Raw genomic sequence first — 22,420 nt, 5'->3', positions numbered from 1 at the left:
AATAATTCTGTCTTATTTCTTGAGGCATTTGGTTAGCCAGGTGTTCAGTTTAAGTGCTTGCATTTGAGATATTTTACTGTTTTGTTTTTTAAAGTAATAGAATGTAAATTGTACTGATGTTTTATTTTGTATAATTGTAACCTATTGGAATCCGCTTAGCACAATTTATTTGTTATGGGTGGATAATACATGTTCAAATGAATGAATAAATGAATGAATAAATACATAAATAAATAAATATTTGGGTGATTCAATGTTTGCAGACATATCCATCAGCATTATTGTGGGCAATAATGGCGAATCAATTGTTGCTCCTCCTGCTAACTCAAAGGCAAATTTTCAAAGTGTTATATGCTCAAAGATTAGCATATACACGTGCAAGTACTTACTACCTATGCATTCTCTATTTTAAAAAAGTCACGAGTACACGCATATGTTCACTTTCGCATGCACTTATACCGGTATAAAAAGTAGAGGCATTCTGGTGCAGGGCTAATAGTTACATACAAAGTTGTCATTTTAAAAGACACATGCGTACCTTTTCCAACTTACTTCATGCGCTCTAGTGTCAACCTAAACCTGTAGTAAAATGCTTGAGCTCTGTCAGTTGCAAAAGCATGAAATACAGAATTGATGATGATGAGTATCTTTGAAATTTGTCCTCTTTGGGGATAATTTTCAAAAGGATTTCCACACATAATACCCAGTCTTATTGAGCATAATGGTCTTTTCAAATGTACCCAGAGGATTATGCACATACAATTACAAGCAAAAGCCACCTGATATTAAATTTGAATAGTTGGAGACCAAATTCATCTCTAGAGTGTGAAAGCTGACTTAGTCACACCACAATATTCAAGATCACTCAGCACTCACTTTGCTCATCCTTTTGTGCATGAAGATGCATTTCTGCCCTTCAGCTAGGGCTGATTACTTCATTTTACCAGTTCAAACCTGGATAAGAAACATTATTGAATCCTGTTGACATTTAGTTAATGTCTGTTACTGTGAAGTCATGTGATGGCAAAAGAGAGCCAGTTCCCTATTCAGGCTGCAAATGACAGTCTTCACGCTATTGCTCGGTACTGGTTTCTTAGAAATAATTCTTTAAAGTTTCCAGGAGTATGACACAAGCTTTCAAAGGCATTCAAAGTTTTTGAGTCTCCCCGTAGGAAGCATAGTATGACCTATAGTTGAAAACTGAAGTTTAAAAAAAAAATCTGTTACTAAACTGAAATATACATTAATAATAAACCTTTAATTAATTTAAAAATGATTGGTATTTTATAACAGATTCTGGATTTGATCCACAGATTTTTATTCCATTCTGTGGCTATGTGGAAAAAGCTCAGTGAATCAAGCCTTTTGTTTTTGAATTTCTATTGTGTTTATATTCAACTAAGTGTAGCCCCTGCTCCACCTTCTTGTCAGATGGAGGGAATCTTTTGGGAGTTCAGGAGCCAAGTTGTGACCCATGTTTCCAGTGTTCTTGGCAGCAGGGAAAGGAAAAGTCTGTCTGGGCCCTTGGGCTTTGGAATATCCTCTGATACCTCCCAGTAAGAATAAACACACTTCTACACAGTCAGTCAGGTCTTGTTGTAAAATCATCATCTTTATTTATCTGACACCTTCCCATATGAACGCCCAAAGCAACTTACAACAATGGAACAAAGAAAGCAACAATAAAAGCAGATCATTACTATAAACACTCAACAAGAGTGTCAGTCTTATGAAATGGACTTCACTCTGCAAAAGCCTGAACAAACAACTAGTTTTCAAGGTGTTGTTTAAAATATTATAAATGGGACTAGCTCTTGCCATGAAAAGGCATGCTGGCAAATCCTGGACAGCTGTGCTATTGTTGCTGAAGGTACTTCCAGCAAGCTCTCTGATACGGATCTCAGAGAATGAGTTTAAAAATACCCCATAACATGTTTATTCAAATAACATCAGTGCAAAATTATTCAAAGATTCAAATACAAGAAATAAATCTTAAACTGTATTTCAAAAAGCTGTGGTAACTGGGAGGAGATATGGCTGGTGAAACCACCAGGAGGATGTAAGAAGGAAGATTCCGGCTAGTCCACATGCCCCAAATTTATTTACACAAAAGAAACAGAAATTGGCAGTCCAAAGGCTACCTAACTCAGCAGTCCTTAAATGCAGTTCCACAAGCATCAAACATAAGTTATCTGGCAGTATGCTGACTTTCTGCTTGTTCCCTGGGGCCTCTCGAATCCTTCTGGGCCCTGACATCTTGTACTGTGGTGAGGGGATCCTCCCTTCACCCAGAATCATTTGTGGGGCTTGATTTTAAGGAGGACCGAGTCAGATAGCTGTGTCTGGTCCCTTAACCTTCATCCAACCATCTGGGTTCCAATTGGATCCCACGCATTAATGTGCTTCCGCTATATAAACACCAGAAATTATTTTCAGCTACCATTTTAGGAATCTGTCACTTAGACTCTGTAAGAATGATTCAAATGTTATTCTATACTATTCTACTTTATTCTTCCTACAGTAGCTATTTATTATTTGGTGTCCAAAAAGATCCCAGAATTTGCGGCTTTCAATTAAGCAAGTTTAAAAATGTATAACTACTGATTCTTTGCATTTTCAATGATTCTTTGCATTTTCAGTCAATAAAAATATCTACAAGAGGGTCTTCTAGGCAGAAATATGCTCGGAATTCTACTGCAGATATTCTGAAAGCGATTTGCGAGGATAACGATGACTCTGATTTTGAAGTTACAGACAACTCTGATGATGAGATTGCAAAAGGAAAAAGAAAAAGATGTGCACTGTGTCCAAGAGAGATTGATAAGAAAGTTAATCACATATGCAGATCTTGCAGAAAATCTGTCTGTCATGACCACAGTACACAAAAAACCCATTGTGATGAATGCATCTAAACCTACAGTAGATTTATAGCAGGGAGCTTAGAAACATTCACAAACATGGAACAACACTAGTTTTTTATTGTATTTCATCTTCAAAATACAATGCAAAATTTCATGTCAGTCAATTTTATTCATTTTATTTATAATTTGTGAATAAGAAATGAACAGATTTCTCTTAAATCATGTTAATAATATTAAGAAAAATTGGTCACAAATTTCTTTTTGCATTTTCCATATTGAAATAAATAATTAGGCATGTTCAATGACAATGATTTTCAAGGTCAATCAACAAAACTGCATGGGGTCCATTTGGACCCCAGTTGGTAAGATTGTGATGTAAAATATGTTGGTAGGATGAAGGTTAAGGTGTTCTGAGAGAGTTTCTTACATACTCCCTCACATACCTTCCCCCTCAGCTGAGCCTTACTAGAGTGAGCACCTGTTTGTAGTAGACAGGAAATCAGCATTGGTATTTTTCTTTCCTGCCCTACGTAGGACTATATAGATGAAAGGTTGTAGGGTCAGGAACCACCTCATCACCCTCATATTGGACTCCTTATTTCTGTTGATACATAGGAGTGATTGATGAGCCATAACTAGCATGAACTGCTACCCTAGCAGGAAGTATTGAAAGGCTTCTAATGCCCACTTGACCGCCAAATCCTCCTTCTCGATTGTTGAGTATTGCTTCTCTTGTGACATTAGCTTCTGGCTAATGTACACCACGGGGTGTTCTTAAACACTTTTTTCTTTGACCAAAACTGTTCCTAGGCCTTTCTCTAAGCCATCGGTTTGCACCGTGAAGGGTTCAGTGAAATCTGGGCCCACCAGGACCAGTTCAGAGCATAACACTTCCTGAAGGGCCTGGAAAGTCTTCTTTGCTTTGGTGGACCATTGGACCTTCTCTGGGGTTTTATTTAAGAAGAGCTACTTGAGAAGTTAAGCCTTCTTTGAGTAATTAGATATAACTCTCCTGTAGGCCTAGAAAAGCTCATATTTTTGCTTTTGTTTACAGGATTGGAACCCAGAGCATCACCTTGCTCTTCCTGGTCTGTGAATGGACCTTCCTCTTCCCCAGGGCTAAAGTCAAAAAACTGGACTTCTTACCCTCACAGCAAGCATTTCTTAGGATTGACGGTCAGTCCTGATTTCAGACTTGATAGTATGGCCTGGAATTGGCTTGGGTGTGTTCCCCAGTCTGGGCTGTACACCACAATGTAATTCAGTTAGGCAGCTACATAACCTTGATGTGGGTAAAGCATGTGATCAACCAAGCACTGAAAAATGGCAGGGGCTCCATGGAGTCCAAAAAGGAAAATGGTGAATGGAAGAGTCCACTTGACATAGGGATACAGTCTTTTCCTTTGCCACTATCATAAAAGGCAACCGCCAATACCCTTTTTTAAGTCCAGGGAAGAAATATTATTAGAAAATAATTTGTCTTGCCTGAAGGTCTCAGCTAGATTATAAGTATCATAGAGCTAGGGCTGTCTCCTTTATGTATCTGTAAAATGCTATATAAGCCTGGTTCTTATGGCCTGGATTGGCCACTGTTGGAAACAGGATGCTGGGCTTGATGGACCCTTGGTCTGACCCAGTATGCCATGTTTTTATGTTCTTAAGCCTGGTAGTGTTATAGAAATGTTATGTATTAGTAGTAATATAGTAGTAGTACTGGCTCAGACTTCAATTGAGTTGGAAGGCTTATTAAATGCAGATGCTGCAAAGTTAGTTGAATAATGCAAGACAACTAACTTCAGCCAAGTATCACATAACCAGTTTCTAGTGCCTTCTACCTCCAAAATGACATTGCTAACAGGAAACTGAATTTCAAGGGTGTTTATGGAAAACATTATAATTTTGCATCATGATTTTATTTTGTTTTTGTTTTTGTTTTGATTTTTCATTTTATTTTTGTTGTGTGCTCTTTTGTGAACTAAAACCATGTAGAGTATACTAAAATCATTTAATGAAGCCATTTAAGAGGTAATTTTGTAAAATTGTGCATAAGTTAACTGGCATATATTAGCATAATAATGTAAAACAATTTTCAAAACAGATTTACATGCAGAAGTCCGCTTTGAAAACTATCTTAGCAAAACTATGCATACATTATGCATTCTTATGTTCTTATAATTGCACCTGTAATTTGGTGAGCAGTTTTGCCAAGAGAACGTATATGCATACATTTTAAAATGAAAAAAATATGCACGGAAGTCCCAACACTCCAACCACCGGAATGCATCTCCCCTATGTGTTGAAAAGTACATACATACACCCAGCCAGAGACAGCTTTAAGATTTTGCAGCTCCTAGGCACTTATTTTTACTCCCCTCATCTCTTCCCCCTATAAGAGTCTGTTACAGGATAGCAGAAGGCTGTTCTCTGCTGAGTGGGATTCAGCAGAGCTGGAAGACAACAAATCATAGGCAGCCTGCTGCCTCTACATGTTTATCACTCTAGACACTGGTATAATGGGTGCTTATTGGCAAATAAAGCACTATACACAGCATGCATGCATCTAATTTTACATGCAGGCTAGTTGCCCAATTTTCAAAAGAGTCATTCTAATTAGCAAAGCTTTACTTTACCTGCAGAAGTCCTGCTGAAAGGTACCCTCTCTATGTGCATTAAATGGTTTAATGTTTGCTAAATGGTTTTAGAATGCTGGAAACCAAAAATGCCACAAAATAAACATTTTCGGACCGATTTTAAATGCCCTGCTCACGTAAATCCGCCCGGATTTACGCGAGTAGGGCCCTCGCGTGCTGGCGCGCCTATTTTGCATAGGCCGCCGGCGCGCGCAGAGCCCCGGGACGCGTGTAAGTCCCGGGGTTTTTTTAAGGGGGCATTTTGGGGGCGTGGCGCCGGCCCGGGGGCGTGGTCGAGGCCTCCGGACCAGTTCCCGGGTCGGATGACGGCGCGCCAGCAGTCCGCTGGCGCGCATAGATTTACGTCTGCTTCTAGCAGGCGTAAATCGAGGGACAAAGGTAAGGGGGTGATTTAGATAGGGCCGGGGGGGTGGGTTAGGTAGGGGAAGGGAGGGGAAGGTGAGGAAAGGGCGAAAGAAAGTTCCCTCCGAGGCCGCTCCGATTTCGGAGCAGCCTCGGAGGGAACGGAGGCAGGCTGTGTGGCTTGGCGCGCGCAGGCTGCCCAAAATCGGCAGCCTTGCGCGCGCCGATCCAGGATTTTATAAGATACGCGCGGCTATGCGCGTATCTTATAAAATCCAGTGTACTTTTGTTTGCGCCTGCTGCGCGAGCAAAAGTACGCGATCGCACTCTTTTTTAAAATCTACCCCTTTTTGTTTTAGTCATTTGAAAATGACATGAAATAACCCAACATGATTTTATGTTATTTTCAAATGATACCACATCCAGGGACAGTAACTTTAAAACAGTCGTGCGATCCCACATGTATGCGCATATGCTGGCTCGCACCAAGGCACATGGTCATTTTCTAAAATATGCGCATAATTCGGTGCATGGTATAAAATAGGCTATACACGCATACGGGTGTGCACAATTTTATATGGACACGTGCATATGCACACTAGGGATGTGAATCGTGTCCTCGATCGTCTTAACGATCGATTTCGGCTGGGAGGGGGAGGGAATCGTATTGTTGCCGTTTGGGGGGGTAAAATATCGTGAAAAATCGTTAAAAATCGTTAAAAATCAAAAAATCGAAAAATCGAAAAACCGGCACATTAAAACCCCCTAAAACCCACCCCCGACCCTTTAAATTAAATCCCCCCCCCCAAATAACTTAAATAACCTGCGGGTCCAGCGGCGGTCCGGAACGGCAGCGGTCCGGAACGGGCTCCTGCTCCTGAATCTTGTCGTCTTCAGCCGGCGCCATTTTCCAAAATGGCGCCGAAAAATGGCGGCGGCCATAGACGAAAAAGATTGGACGGCAGGAGGTCCTTCCGGACCCCCGCTGGACTTTTGGCAAGTCTCGTGGGGGTCAGGAGGCCCCCCACAAGCTGGCCAAAAGTTCCTGGAGGTCCAGCGGGGGTCAGGGAGCGATTTCCCGCCGCGAATCGTTTTCGTACGGAAAATGGCGCCGGCAGGAGATCGACTGCAGGAGGTCGTTCAGCGAGGCGCCGGAACCCTCGCTGAACGACCTCCTGCAGTCGATCTCCTGCCGGCGCCATTTTCCGTACGAAAACGATTCGCGGCGGGAAATCGCTCCCTGACCCCCGCTGGACCTCCAGGAACTTTTGGCCAGCTTGTGGGGGGCCTCCTGACCCCCACGAGACTTGCCAAAAGTCCAGCGGGGGTCCGGAAGGACCTCCTGCCGTCCAATCTTTTTCGTCTATGGCCGCCGCCATTTTTCGGCGCCATTTTGGAAAATGGCGCTGGCTGAAGACGACAAGATTGAGGAGCAGGAGCCCGTTCCGGACCGCTGCCGTTCCGGACCGCCGCTGGACCCGCAGGTTATTTAAGTTATTGGGGGGGGGGGTTCGGGAGGGGGGGGGATTTAATTTAAAGGGTCGGGGGTGGGTTTTAGGGGGTTTTAGTGTGCCGGCTCACGATTCTAACGATTTATAACGATAAATCGTTAGAATCTGTATTGTATTGTGTTCCATAACGGTTTAAGACGATATTAAAATTATCGGACGATAATTTTAATCGTCCTAAAATGATTCACATCCCTAATGCACACAAATGCCACCTCTATTGCCTGAATGGGGGGATTTTAGTAGACGTATGCACCAATACGATTACCAGTTTCTCCAATTTGACCCCAGTTCACCCAGGTAAAGAAAAGGACTTCCAAACCCCCCTAGTTAATTAGCCTCTCTTTTACGCTGTTAGCCCCTACCCTTAAAATCCCACTGACCAGCCTAGTTTTTTTGTTTTTGTTTTAGGACTTACACGCCATCCATAGCAGAAGTAAAGTTATACGGTAGGGGAACCTGGTGCGCACCTGTGCGCATAAGTATTTACGTGCTGGTTTCATTCATAAATCCTGGAACAACCATGCCCTGCCCCAGACCACACCTTTTTCATAAAAAATGTTTGTGCGCCTAATGACAGATACACATGCATTGCGGGCATCTTTTAAAATGTGCATGGCATGCTCCGGCCCAACTTCTCCATGTATCTCCTGGCTTTGGCATGCACCAGGCTTTTAAAATTCCTCCTCTTATTGAATGTCATCCTGAACAGCCAGGGGCATCACCTTTGACAGAGCCCTTACATACAGAAAGCACCTTATTAATATGGATATACTGTTTATAGAGACATCATGATAGTCTCGGTTTTATTTCATTTTCCTTTCCAAATAATTCCAAATGTGAATTATCTTGAGGATCCAAGATACTGCTACTTTTCACAATGTCCCTGGGGTTTCAAACTCTGTTGCGTCAAAGGCTTTGAAGTAGCTTTGGGAAAGGTTCAGATCTTACCCTTCCTCTTAGATGAGGTGTGTGGTATAAGTATTATTTCTCCAGTCCCAAAGAGGAAGTGGGGCTTACCTCCACTCAGTCTCACCCATTGACTGTATCACTTATTTAATGGGAAATCAGCAAGGGTGGCACCAGAGGCAGAGAGCAGGAGCGGAGACAAAGTTACAATTGGGTTTGCATGAGATGTTTTATCTCAGCAGTCAATATATATAGCATCAAAGAGGTTGATATTGAAAAGGATTTGTCTGAGTAATTTTTAAATCACCTGGTGAAAACCAAAGATTTCAATATGCTGCCCACCAACTAATAAGATTCTACCCAGGTAACTTTTCCCCTCAGTAAAATTTAGCTGGATAAACAGAGGCAGGGTGGAGAGTGTTCCAGGGATGTTCCCTAAATTTATATGGATAGTCTTGCTAGCACTATCTGGCTAAATTTAGGAAGGAAGTTCTGCTCAGGTGAATCACAGTTCCTAAAACTACCTGGGATAAAGTTAGCCAGATAACGTTAGGGGGGATATGCTCAGTGGCAGATTTACTCAGGTAAGTCCCCCTGAATATTCCAGCTAAAGATATCTGGGTAACTTTACACTGATAGGGCCACATTTTTAAATCTATGCCCAATTTTATAGCATGCGCGCGCTGCCGTGTGCATGTTATAAAATCCGGGGTCGGCGCGTGCAAGGGGGTGCACACTTGTGCACCTTGCATGCGCCAAGCCACGCAGCCTTCCTCCGTTCCCTCCACCCCCCCCCCCCCCCACCTTCCCCTCCCTTCCCCTCCCTTCCCCCCCAGCCCTACCTAACCCCCCTTACCGTTATCTGCTAAGTTGCACCGCCTGTGGGCAGGCGTAGGCTACGCGAGCCGGCCGATGGCCAGCCCGTGATCCCGGGCACATCGGCAAATGGCCGCTGTGCCTGGAGGCTCCAGCCCCGCCCCCGGACTGCCCCACCCCACCCACTCACCGCTCCCTTTTTCAAGCCCCGAGACATACGCGCATCCCGGGGCTTGCGAGCATTGCCGAGCCTATGCAAAATAAGCTCGGCGCAAGCAGGAGGGATTTAAAAGGGTTACGCGCGTATATCTGCCCCATAATTTCTCACTTGTCGTAATACTCAATATGGACTTCAAAATTAACACTTTTAATAAAAATTAATATTCTATTTTTATTTTTCTGGAATTCTTTTAATTCCAGCTGGAAGAACATTGGTAACACAAAAAATTATCCAAGTAAAGGTTCCCCGTTTCCAAACTATCTTTATGTTTTCCTCTTTCTGGGAACAATTTTCAAAGATATAAATCCAGGGAAATTGGCCTGACAACTGCTTTTCACCTTAGGGACTCACTTGTTCTTCTACTTGTTGTTACCTTGTTATAAACTTTATTATGCCATTTCCTTTCAAGAAAGTACTTCTTGATATTTAATTTCAAAATTCATAAGCAAATAGATAACAGAGGGAGCATTCCCAGGGGCATATTATGTTAGATGAGTAAAATGCATGCACAGAATGTGGGGGAAGAGTCAAGATGGCTGCATGATTCTAGGTGGGGTTTGATTGCTTTGCTGTTCTTTAAATTTCTTTCCATTGTAACTTATTTCCCTTTTTTTTTTTTTTTTTTTTTTTAGCAAAGATGCCATCTAAGAGGAAGAGTAAGATTTTAAACTTTCCCGAAGCTACTTCAATGCCATTAATTCAACAGTTTGGACCATTTTCTGTAAACTTGCCTAGGTCAACTGGAGGGAGGCTCCATTGTTGTTCCAGCAGAAGGAGAGCCAGGTTTGGCTGGAAAGGAGAAATCTTTAAAACCCCCCCCCCCCCCCCACACACACACACTCGATTCCACAAATCTCCTACAAGAAATGGCCAGGCCATGATGATAGCTGTGATGATGTGAAGAAGAGAGCTGTGGACTCTGAAGCAGGAGTTGCCAGGGAGTTTGGCATTTTGGCTGATGTTGAAGAACAAGTGAGTCCTGCGGTTGAAGTGTTTTATTAGCACTTTGCATAGCACGCTGCCTCTCTCCAAGGTGAACTTTATATTATTTTGTAACATTTTAATAAAAGAAGTTTGTTTTCTCTACAGCTGCTGGCTTTAAGCATTCTTATTTCAGTGAACCCCAACACATCTTTCAAGGTACTGTTTGCAGGCTGCTTGTGTTTATTATCGTTTAGTGATCGCCAGAATCTCCCCCTTCAATGAATCCCTTCTGTTGTGATGTTGGACTCCATTTTGTCTGTTTTGGCAAAGTTAGAAACTTCTCGCTGTGACTTCTAAAAACATTTTAACCTTGGCTCATAAAGTGGGAACTCTTGCTAAAAAATAGGAAGATGACTCAAGAATTCAAAAGTACAATGGCTCAAATTGATAAAGATATTTTGGAAGTCAGTGCCAATAATGCATCATTAGTGCAAGACATATTAGTACATGGGCATTTGGAACAGCTGGAAAATCAAGCTAGATAAATCTACGCTTTCTAAACTTTCCAAGATCTACCTGATTCTCACCACAAGAAATTTTAAAAAATATCTTCCTGATATTCTTCCTTTTTCTAGTGAAACTATAGTTAATAACTTCAGTTAATAAGTTATATTATTTGCCTATGAAAAAAAAGAGTAATTCAAGCTGAATCGGAGGTTTCTATAGGTGCTGTGAATTTGATAGATTCTTTAGAAAAGTCTAATCACAAGGAGTAAAAATCACATTACTTGTCTCTTTTGCATTTCAGCAAGATTTGTATATAGTTTTTAGTCTGTATTTTCAGAATTCTGTAGAAAAAGTTTTGGGGCAACATATCTGGCGATTCCAGATGCCACTAGATCTTCCCAGGAAAAAGAGGGTGCTGTTTTAATCAATGCCTCGGGAAACTAAAACTCTTGGCTCGTCTTTTTTTTAAGTTATCCATAAAAATGCCTGACCATTTTTTCCCAAGTTAATTATATATTTTATGATGCTGAATATCTTAGATACTTTTTGGATTTAAAGAAGTTGAATAGACTAAAGTCTGGAAGTAACAAAGGCAGTGGTCAACAGCATGTAAAGTGGGGCCAAGGATATCGCTATGGCCTTGTATTTGATTATTTTCTGGTGATTCTATCTCTTTAAATTTTCTTTCATTCCTACCCCTTTTTCTTTTTCATTGTGGCCTGCAAGCTGGTATTTCATAATTTTTTAATGCTTTAAATGTAGGAACCTTCTTTTTTATTTTTTATTTTTCTTTATTTTTCCCGGGAATTTATCAGGATTTATTATAACAAGAACATAAACAGGAGAAAATCAGTTGAACAAAATGACATTATTTTTCCAGGTAAATATCAGAGTTTCTTTTGGTGGACAGAAGCCAGGCCAATAAAACAATACTAAGCAGATTCTCCCTCCCACCCATTTAGCAGCATCCCCATCTTTATCCTCATCCCCTACCTAACATGTCCTTCTCTCCCAACCTCCAGTCGAGAATCTCTGTCTCTCCCTGGCCCCCTGCATTGCAACATCATTCATCCTGACCAGTGACGGCTGCAGGCTTCTCCTCTTTCCTTCGGCAGTGTGCTTGAGGCTCCCATGCACTGCACCTCTTCACTTCTTCTTTTGCACAGGGTCAAGGACCTTGCTGGGAAGTGCTTCTGGTAGACGGGGCCTGCTTGAAACAAATTTGCAGCACCAGACTTTGGCTGCTTGGGAGGTGAGGAGGTGGGATTTGAAACATGACGTCGGTGGCATGTTTCAAAGGTTGAGTGCTTTCACTGGTGGTGGTGGTGGTGAAACTTGAAACAGAGCATGCGCTCTGGCCCTCAATGGCATGAGGCCTTGAAATGTTGCATCTATAGCTATGGAAGAGCTTTTTAATCAGCCTACAATTAGGGTGAATATCGATTTAAACCAATTGTCACCTTTGGAAAAATCTGGGAATTTATCGGTGAAATTCAGTTTAAACTAAAAACGAAGGAGCCTATTTATATTTGGATTTTTAGTATTTCTGTAACAAAGTATCCTTGTGAAAATGTTTACAAAATGTTTTAAAGCATTAAAAATAATCTGCATGTGTACTTTTCCTCCTTTTCCTCTATCTGCAGAAAAGGTAGGTACAATGTTCTTGGGAACTTTGTGGCTATGTTCCTGCATAAATTAATTTTCAAAATATAAACCAGCTTCGTGTGCAAATTTCTTTGAAAATTGCCTACCATGGGCTTTGCACCTAGGCAGATTACAGAAAATAGATTTTTTTCATTATGTACTCAAACAGGTGAGTAAAATATTTCACTTCAAATTTAACACAACATGAGAGCCCTACAACAATGAAATAGGATTTTTAAAGTGCAAAAAGGTACATTGCTATTTAATAAATATGGATAGCCCATCCTAGTCAGCTCTTGGGCATGTGGGCATACCAGGAAGGGCCACGGACCACACAAGGCCCCGTGACCTCCTAGGGTTCTTGCTAAAAAGAAAGTCTTTTCTAGGCTCTTAGGGTCTTTTCTGTCTTTGGGGCTCTTCTGTCCACCAATCCAGTCACGCAAAAAGAAGAAAAGTCACTTTTCATTCAAAAAAGCTATTTTTCAAAATAAAGACTTTACTAAACCAATACAGGAAAACACAGTACATAGGTAGATAGTACGGGCTAGCAAATATAGCTAAAAAGTAGCACAATGTCCAACAGTCTCTTTCCCTTCCTGGCACACTCTCCATAAAACAGGTAAGCTCTTGGGGCAGGAACCCAACCTCCTTGTGCTTTCCCAGTACCTTTTGGGTATTGCATGCAGATCTTCTCAGTTCCTTTCTCTTTCCTCTTTGGTGAGCTTCTGGATGATTTTCTTGATCAACTAACACTTGTGGACTTTCCCAGGCAGACCGTTCTCACTTAAGGATTCTTTGGTACATTCATCCAGCAGGTTCTGTGGAAATCATTTTCTTTAAGGGGCTCTTCATACTAAAACTTTCTCAGGAACACTTTTTCCAAACACTCTGGCCTCCCAGGAATTTCCCTTCTTGGAATCCTGAAGTTCTCCTGCTTCTCTTCTCCCCAGACCTTTCCTATCGAGAGATAAGGCCCACTAAGTGTCCTCTACAAGGAGAGATACCTGCTTCACTTAGCCCTGTGTTAAGTCAACTCCCCCATGTCACATGGGTACTAGTGTTTTATTAGATCTCAAACCCCTCCCAATGATGAGTGATACACTATACTAACAAATCTACAGGGTCTAGATGAAGACCTCTGACACAACTTCTAGCAAGCTGTCCTGTTGAGGCCACTAATGCTATAATACTGAGGGGTAACACTTACTAATAGGGGGCAGAAATGGGTAGCCTATCACATAGGGAGTAAAACCTTTCAACAATTAAAAAGGATGAGACCCCTGGCATGTGCAAATTCTGGTTAAAAATGAATCTGCCACCAATCATATATGGAATGCAAAATTGATAATCATGATAATTCTTCAAATCCCAGTAGGAAGCATACATTTCATGCTCAAGAAGAGAAAGGGGAGGGGGTGTCTCATGTCGTATGTGATCATGTTCAAAATAGCAGCTCACAAAACTGTCACTGTGATAGTCATCCTCCTCAAATACTTAAAAATGTCTGTGATTAGCTGTGAAAAAAAATTCATTTTTTTATTGCTGTGCATCTAAAATCAATAAACAAAACAAACACTAATCAGGAAAGGAAGTTTCTTTATACATACACTAAAGCAAGAATTCAAAAACTACTTAGAATTGCTATTTATGCAAACATCATTGTGCAAAAGGAAGGACCAAACTTTCTTTTATAAATGTTTGTGAATGAGTCACATATAATCATTTGTCCAAGATTGCTATTGTGCTCAAATATTTTTTACATTTTTTTTTTTAACTTTCTTATGCATTTAAAACAGTTTAAATTCAGGACATCAAGATTACTTTCCTTCAAACAGATTCAGCATTCTTGATCGCGGGATGTCCAAAGGCAAAAACCCGACATAGTACTCATTTTAGAAGTTCTGCATCAGAGATCTAAACAGTACTTGATAGCACTTCTCTGGCTTATTTGCATTAAAAATAAAATATATGGTCAAGAACCAAGAATAGAAACAGCCATATAAAAATATAAACATCAGCGCTTACAGGCATCTATGTTTTCATTCAGAAAAATTTAATAACTCATTTTCTTCATTCAAAACTTTACCCTCACTACTGTATTGGGAGCATTTTAAAGTCCTAAGAAAACCATTCGTTCACGTGATCATGAGAGCAATGTGCAGTCAGTTGATCTGAAAAAAATAACAGCTATCAGTCACCTGATGTGTTATCTATCAGAAGCAATTGCTCTATTTAATGTTCACATTAAGACCATTTGATATATGACTCTTGTCTATTGTGATTCGCAATAGAAATGTATTTGCTAGGAGCAAGTTCTCTTCATATACTCCAGTCCCTATGCTACACAGCTGTGTTTCACTATGTAAATGTGCCTGTCTCTGGGAAATTAGAAACACATTGCTACTGACTGAAGCCTGTCACTGTTTCATCATCAGTGGCATAAATGCAATATTCAAACAGAATAGAATACTGCAAGGAGGACAAAGAAATATGGTTACCTATAGTCATATGATTCCTATTAATCAATCCAAATACCAGGTATTACCAGGGATACCCTGTAACGTCAATAACTGAAAGGAATACAGGACACATGATTAGTAAGAACCAATTCCAAAAGACCTGTCAGTGACCAATTCAAATGGTGGAGATACCATTTGAAGTCAAGCTTCTTGAATGATATTGTTACTATGGAAAATAGAAAAGAAAAACCCCAAAGTGTAAGAATTATCTCAAGTAAACATAAATGCAATCTCACTTTTGTGAACAATGAGGCATGGGAAAATAGTTCATATATTATTAAATACGTATGAATGACCATCACATAGCACTGGGTGGACACAGTGAATACATGCTTCCAGATCCCATCAATGTGCTAAAATGTATAATCATCAGTCATTCATATTTGTAAGGTGTGAGTCCATGTATATATTTTTAAAGAACTGTTACTGTATTTAAAAAAAACCTCTCTTAAAGCATATAATAAGGAAGGAACTGCACTTATGTGAGTGGCTGGTCCACCGAGAAAAAGGTATATCTCCACTGGATAAGTAACAGTATATCTAGTATCCAATATGTTTACAACAACCTTCTTATTTCACTCGACATTGCATTGTTTTAGAAGGAGGCTTCCTTCCTTCTTCAGGGGTTGCTCAGATCATACTAGTTGTAATTGTAGAGATCCCAGTTTTGTCACAAAGTTTTCAATGAATGATACCGCTGTCACTATTGTCATCCATATACGCAGCTGAAGTGACCTGTGACCACTTCTTGGATACTAGACACAGTATGGATATATGACCTGTGACTGATTTCCATCCCAGTAAGTAGCTCTATCATCACAAATTAGATGAAAGGGGCATTTTCATTCATGAGTTTTGTCCATAGATTTAATCATTGCAAACTGTCTCATTGAATCTTAGCATGAAAATAAATCTGATAATATTAGATAGAGATGCTTACGTGATTCACCATTACTGTACAAAACCAGAAAGACAGAAAAAAGCTGCTCATAAACAGCAAGAAACACATTTAAAGTAACAACAGAGACAGGAAGTAGAAAACAATGAAATATAACAGTCAGCCACAAGATGGCATTAACTTATAAGTTAACATTTGTAACATAAGAACATAAGAACATAAGAAAATGCCATACTGGGTCAGACCAAGGGTCCATCAAGCCCAGCATCCTGTTTCCAACAGTGGCCAATCCAGGCCATAAGAACCTGGCAAGTACCCAAAAACTAAGTCCATTCCATGTAACCATTGCTAATGGCAGTGGCTATTCTCTAAGTCAGGGGTTGGGAACCCATGGCTCGCGAGCCAGATATGGCTCTTTTGAGGGCTGCATCTGGCTCGCAGACAGTCGCCACTCTTTCCCGCTGACCCAGCTGCTCCCCGGTCCTCCTCCGCCCGGGCTTAAAATGCTGTCAGCCCGGGCGGAACGCGGCAGGGCAGCTGGAGTCAGCGGCACCGGCGTGCTCTCTTCTTCCCCCCCCCCCCGGCCTGGAAGAGGAAGTGGAGAGTATCGGGTGCCTGCGCGGCAAGAAGAGGCCACGCTAGTGCGCTCGGCATCGGCCCGAAGAAAAGAAGACTGCAGCGCGGCTCGGAGGAAAATGAAGAGGTTCAACCGCTGCCGATGGGACTCCGCCTCCGCGAGGGCTGAAAATGAAGAGGTTAGCGTTGGGAGGAGGCTGCTGCTGCCGCGAGTTCCCGGGGTGGGGGTGGGGGTGGGGGAGAGAGAGAGTGAATGAGCAGCAAACACAGCTTGCTCGCTCATTCACTCTCTCTCCCCCACCCCCACCCCGGGAACTCGCGGCAGCAGCAGCCTCCTCCCAACGCTAACCTCTTCATTTTCAGCCCACGCGGAGGCGGAGTCCCATCAGCCGCGGCTGAAGCTCTTCATTTTCCTCAGAGCCGCGCTGCAGTCTTCTTTTCTTCGGGCCGATGCCGAGCGCACTAGTGTGGCCTCTTCTTGCCGCGCAGGCACCCGATACTCTCCACTTCCTCTTCCGGGCCGCGGGGGGGGGGGGGGGGCTGTGTGAGTGAGTGTGTGTATGAGAGAGAGAGATTGCATGTATGTGAATGATTGAGAGCCTGTATATGTGAAAGAGAGTATGTCTGTGATTGAGAGCCTGCCTGTGAGAGAGAGAGCATGAATGTAAGTTTACCATTGGGAACCTGTATGTGTAAGTTTGTGATTGAAAACCTGTTTGTATGAAAGAGTATGTGTGTATGATTGAGATCCTTTGTGTGTGAGAGAGATCATGTGTATGTATGATTAAGAGCCTGTGTGTATAAGTAAGAGAGAGATCATGTGTGTCTGTGTGTGATTGAGAGCTGATTTAGGTGAGGGAGCATGTGAGTATGTGATTGAGAGCCTGTGTGTAAATGAGAGAAAGAGAGGACATGTTTGTAAGCATGTGAATGAGAGTCTGTGTGTGAGAGAAAAAGACAGCATGTATTTATGTGATTGAAAGCCTGTGTGTGTGTGTAAGCGTGAAAAGATAGACAGCATGTGTGTAAATGTGTAATTAAGAGCCTATATAAGTGAGAGAGAAAAAACATGTGTATATGTGAGTACTGAGAGCATGTGTGTATAGGTGTGTCATTGAGAGCCAGTGTGAGAGAGAGAGCGCTGGTATGTGACTGAGAGAGGAGAAAGTTCCAAGCAAACCACCCCGCCTCCTGCTAATTCAGAACAATCTCAGGACACCTGAATATCAAACGTTCCCAGGTATGCAGAGCAAAAAAATTTTTGTATCCTTATTATTTTTCATTACTGGGTCTTTGTGTCTGCTATTTTGAAATATTTTGTTGGTATCTGGAAATGTTTTATATGCGTTTTTAATTATTGGATATTCCACTCATCAGCTGTTTCGAAATATGTTCTTTTTGTTAGTACAGTTTTACTGCTGATGATTTTATATTTCTTGATTGGTTTTATAAGGTTGGGTGATGTTTCTTTTTTCCTTTGTTACACTGCATACAGAGACTCTGGTTTGTTGCAGTTTCCAATTCAGTTTTTTCTGCATGCTTCTTGTTATGCGTTTTGGTCTCTTTATTCTATGTTAGGTGAGGGACAGCACGTGATTCAGGTGAGGTTTTCTGCTGGCGTGTAGTTTCTGTGTAGGACTCTATAGCAGCCTGACTTGGTCCATTTTCCTAATAGGAGATGTATTGGTGTCTTAAGGCCTGGTGTAATATTTTCAGAGACTTATTGTACTTTAAAAGTGTGATCTTACATAAAATGCACACATTTACTTGTATTTAGTTGTTTTTTTTTTTTTTTTTTTTTAAAGTTTTAAACATATTGTATGGCTCTCATGGAATTACATTTTAAAATATGTGGTGTTTATGGCTCTCTCAGCCAAAAAGGTTCCTGACCCCTGCTCTAAGTGAACTTAATAGCAGGTAATGGACTTCTCCTCCAAGAACTTATCCAATCCTTTTTTAAACACAGCTATACTAACTGCACTAACCACATTCGCTGGCAACAAATTCCAGAGTTTAATTGTGCGTTGAGTAAAAAAGAACTTTCTCCGATTAGTTTTAAATGTGCCCCATGCTAACTTCATGGAGTGCCCCCTAGTCTTTCTACTATCCGAAAGAGTAAATAACTGATTCACATCTCCCCGTTCTAGACCTCTCATGATTTTAAACACCTCTATCATATCCCCCCTCAGTCATCTCTTCTCCAAGCTGAAAAGTCCTAACCTTTTTAGTCTTTCTTCATAGGGGAGTTGTTCCATTCCCCTTATCATTTTGGTAGCCCTTCTCTGTACCTTCTCCATCGCAATTATATCTTTTTTGAGATGTGGCGACCAGAATTGTACACAGTATTCAAGGTGCGGTCTCACCATGGAGCGATACAGAGGCATTATGACATTTTCCGTTTTATTCACCATTCCTTTTCTAATAATTCCCAACATTCTGTTTGCTTTTTTGACTGCCGCAGCACACTGCACCGACGATTTCAGTGTGTTATCCACTATGACACCTAGATCTCTTTCTTGGGTTGTAGCACCTAATATGGAACCCAACATTGTGTAATTATAGCACGGGTTATTTTTCCCTATATGCATCACCTTGCACTTATCCACATTAAATTTCATCTGCCATTTGGATGCCCAATTTTCCAGTCTCACAAGGTCTTCCTGCAATTTATCACAATCTGCTTGTGATTTAACTACTCTGAACAATTTTGTGTCATCTGCAAATTTGATTATCTCACTCGTCGTATTTCTATTGAACAGTAAGGGTCCCAATACAGATCCCTGAGGCACTCCACTGTCCACTCCCTTCCACTGAGAAAATTGCCCATTTAATCCTACTCTCTGTTTCCTTTCTTTTAGCCAGTTTGCAATCCATGAAAGGACATCGCCACCTATCCCATGACTTTTTACTTTTCCTAGAAGCCTCTCATGAGGAACTTTGTCAAACGCCTTCTGAAAATCCAAGTATACTATATCTACTGGTTCACCTTTATCCACATGTTTATTAACTCCTTCAAAAAAGTGAAGCAGATTTGTGAGGCAAGACTTGCCCTGGGTAAAGCCATGCTGACTTTGTTCCATTAAACCATGTCTTTCTATATGTTCTGTGATTTTGATGTTTAGAACACTTTCCATTATTTTTCCTGGCACTGAAGTCAGGCTAACCGGTCTGTAGTTTCCCGGATCGCCCCTTGAGCCCTTTTTAAATATTGGGGTTACATTTGCTATCCTCCAGTCTTCAGGTACAATGGATGATTTTAATGATAAGTTGCATTTCCTTTTTCTAATTAATTTTTGTTCTAAAAACCTACTGATAGCAGGAATTTTTCTGTGTTGTAGGGTCTCTGGTCATTCTGTGATGATCAGTAAAGACTTTGTGCTGGTTATTATCTTTCTATCTTGATAGTGACTTCTCCAAGTATCTGTGTGTGGAGCTCAATCATTTTGTCTCTCTCTCTATGTGTGTGTGTGTGTGTGTGTGTGTTTGTGTGTGTAACCTCTGCAGTCTGATGTTCTTTCTGTATTTCTCTTCCTTGTTTTCTTTAAGTATTTTGCCAGGATCGCAGGAATGTAGGTCACATGTAGTGATCCAATCACCTAGCAAGAAAACGTAAAACTAGCTCACTCAAGTTATTCAGAAGAAGGAAAGGGTGGACAAGTACAACTAGTCTGGATTGACTCAAGTTGATCATGAGTTTGTGGATGAGCTGATCGTATTCTGGAAATTTCCAGATTATTACAACAGAGGTTACCAGTACTTGACCCTTAATTGTAGGCTATTGTCAGGAAAGATACATGGCACAACAGGGAAACTAATCTATCCTGATAAACTCACAGTTGTTTAGGTAAATAACTGATTTTTGTCTGTCTTTATACCTCTGCTGGGTCTTGCACCTTGCCCAAAGATTAACTTTTTAGTTGTGTATTCATCTGAATGGCTAGTTTTGTCTGATTTTGTCTTACTTGGATCTTTTCTTGATTATGTCCTTCCTAGATATATAATCAGGAGTGGGGTGGAATGGGTAAACAGAGATTTCTTTTTTTAATTCTCTCAAATAATATTAAAACAAGGAGGTACTCCATGAAACTAACATCTAGCAGATTTAAAACAAACTCTAGAAAGTTCTTTTTCACTCAATGAGCAATCAAACTGTGGAATCTGTTGCCAAATGATGTGGTCAAGGCAACTAGCATAGTGAGATTTAAAAGAGTTCTGGACAAATGTTTAGTGGAAAAGTCATAAAGCATTATTTGCCAGGTAGATTAAGCAAAGCCATCATTATTCTTGGAAGGGATTAATAATTGAACTTTTGGGTACTTGTGACCCAGACTGACCACTGTTGGAGACAGGATGTTGAGATCTATGGACCTTAGTCTGACTCAGCATGGCATTTGTTATATTCATACATCCACTCAAACTAGACCATGGTCTGAAATTGCTACTGATTGGATTTCAGCTTTCTTAATCTTAGGGTGAGAGGAATTAGCCACCCCTGACTTCTGGAAATATAATCTTACTTGCTTGTTTAGATTTTCTTTGGATTGGTTTGCATATGTTTCAGAATACAATGCCCTGAGAATGGAAAATCAGCTGGTCAAAGACCATACACCTTGATATTAATTTTGTAATGTGTCATTTTCTGTCACTTGGGGCAAATTTCCATGTCGTTTAGGTTTTTTATGAAACTTTCTTTTTAGGTTTTGGAAATAATGTGCACTATTCAGAAATATGTGTACTATTTTTACAAATAGTCTGCACTGTTTCTAAAGATTGCTTATTATTCTGAATAGTATGCACTAAAAACATTAGAAGGAAAACCACATTTTAGGCCAGATTTTTAAACTTATGCGCGGGTGTAGATTTTTTCGCGCAACCCAATGCGAACAAATCTATGCCCGATTTTATAACATGCGCGCGCTGCCGCGCGCATGTTATAAAATCCAGGGTTGGCGCATGAAAGGGGGTGCACTCACGTGCACCTTGCACGCACCGAGCCCGAGGGGAGTCCCGATGGCTTTCCCTGTTCCCTCCAAGGCCGCTCCGAAATTGGAGCTGCCTTGGAGGGAACTTTTTCTCCGCCCCCCACCTTCCTTTCCCTTCCCCTATCTAACCCAACCCCCAGCCCTAACTAAATACCCCCCCTACCTTTGTTGAAAAGTTACGCCTGCCGTGTCAGCTCGCCATCCCCCAGCACAGGCCTCTGTGCTGGAGGATTCGGCCCCGCCCCCGAACTGCCCCCGAACAGCCGCCATGCCCCGGGCCCCACCCCCGGTTCGCCCATTTTTGAAGCCCCGGGACATATGCACGTCCCGGGGCTTGCACATGCCACCGAGCCTATGCAAGATAGGCTCGGCATGTGCAGGGGCAGCTTTTCGGGGTTTACGCGCGTATGTTATGCGCATAACCCTTTGAAAATCTGCCCCTTTGTGTTTTCTTCTATCATTTTATTTTGAAAACAATATGAAATTACATTATAGACAATCTCCCAGCAGGGCCAGTTTAAACATATTGGGGAAGGGGATAGGATCAGATTGCAGGCCCACAGTGCACTTTTTTTTTCTTTTATAGTATCCCTTATGTGGATATCTTTTGAAGATATCTGATTAAGTGGCAGGTTATCTGGCCATAGATGGCAGGCTAACTTTAAAGCTGTTCGATCACTGTGCTACCTGAAGGGTGTATTCATTTATCAATAATCAATGGCTTTTCACAAATTATATTGATTTTTGCTACTGTATAAATGTTTAATAACCAGTGGTACCGATTTTAACATTAAATGTTCAAAAATTATTTTTATAAAAATATTTAGAGGAGTTGGTTGAAGGTTTCATACAATTGTGTAGGCGTCCCTGCACCGTATATGCATATTATAATCATTAACGTCCAACCTCCTCCTTTTATGAACCTTTTTTATGAGAAAGAAAGTAATTTTTTAAAGATATTTATTTATATATTTATGAAATCCAATAAAGTTGTTCCTATTATATATATATGTGGCATCCAATAAAAACATTCTTGAAAGATTCCAAAATTCCAAAACTTTCA

Source organism: Rhinatrema bivittatum, chromosome 3, assembly GCF_901001135.1.
Source record: "Rhinatrema bivittatum chromosome 3, aRhiBiv1.1, whole genome shotgun sequence".
NCBI classification, from domain to species: Eukaryota; Metazoa; Chordata; class Amphibia; order Gymnophiona; family Rhinatrematidae; genus Rhinatrema; species Rhinatrema bivittatum.
The sequence above is the reverse complement of the archived record's forward strand: the minus strand, read 5'-3'. Positions refer to the sequence as shown.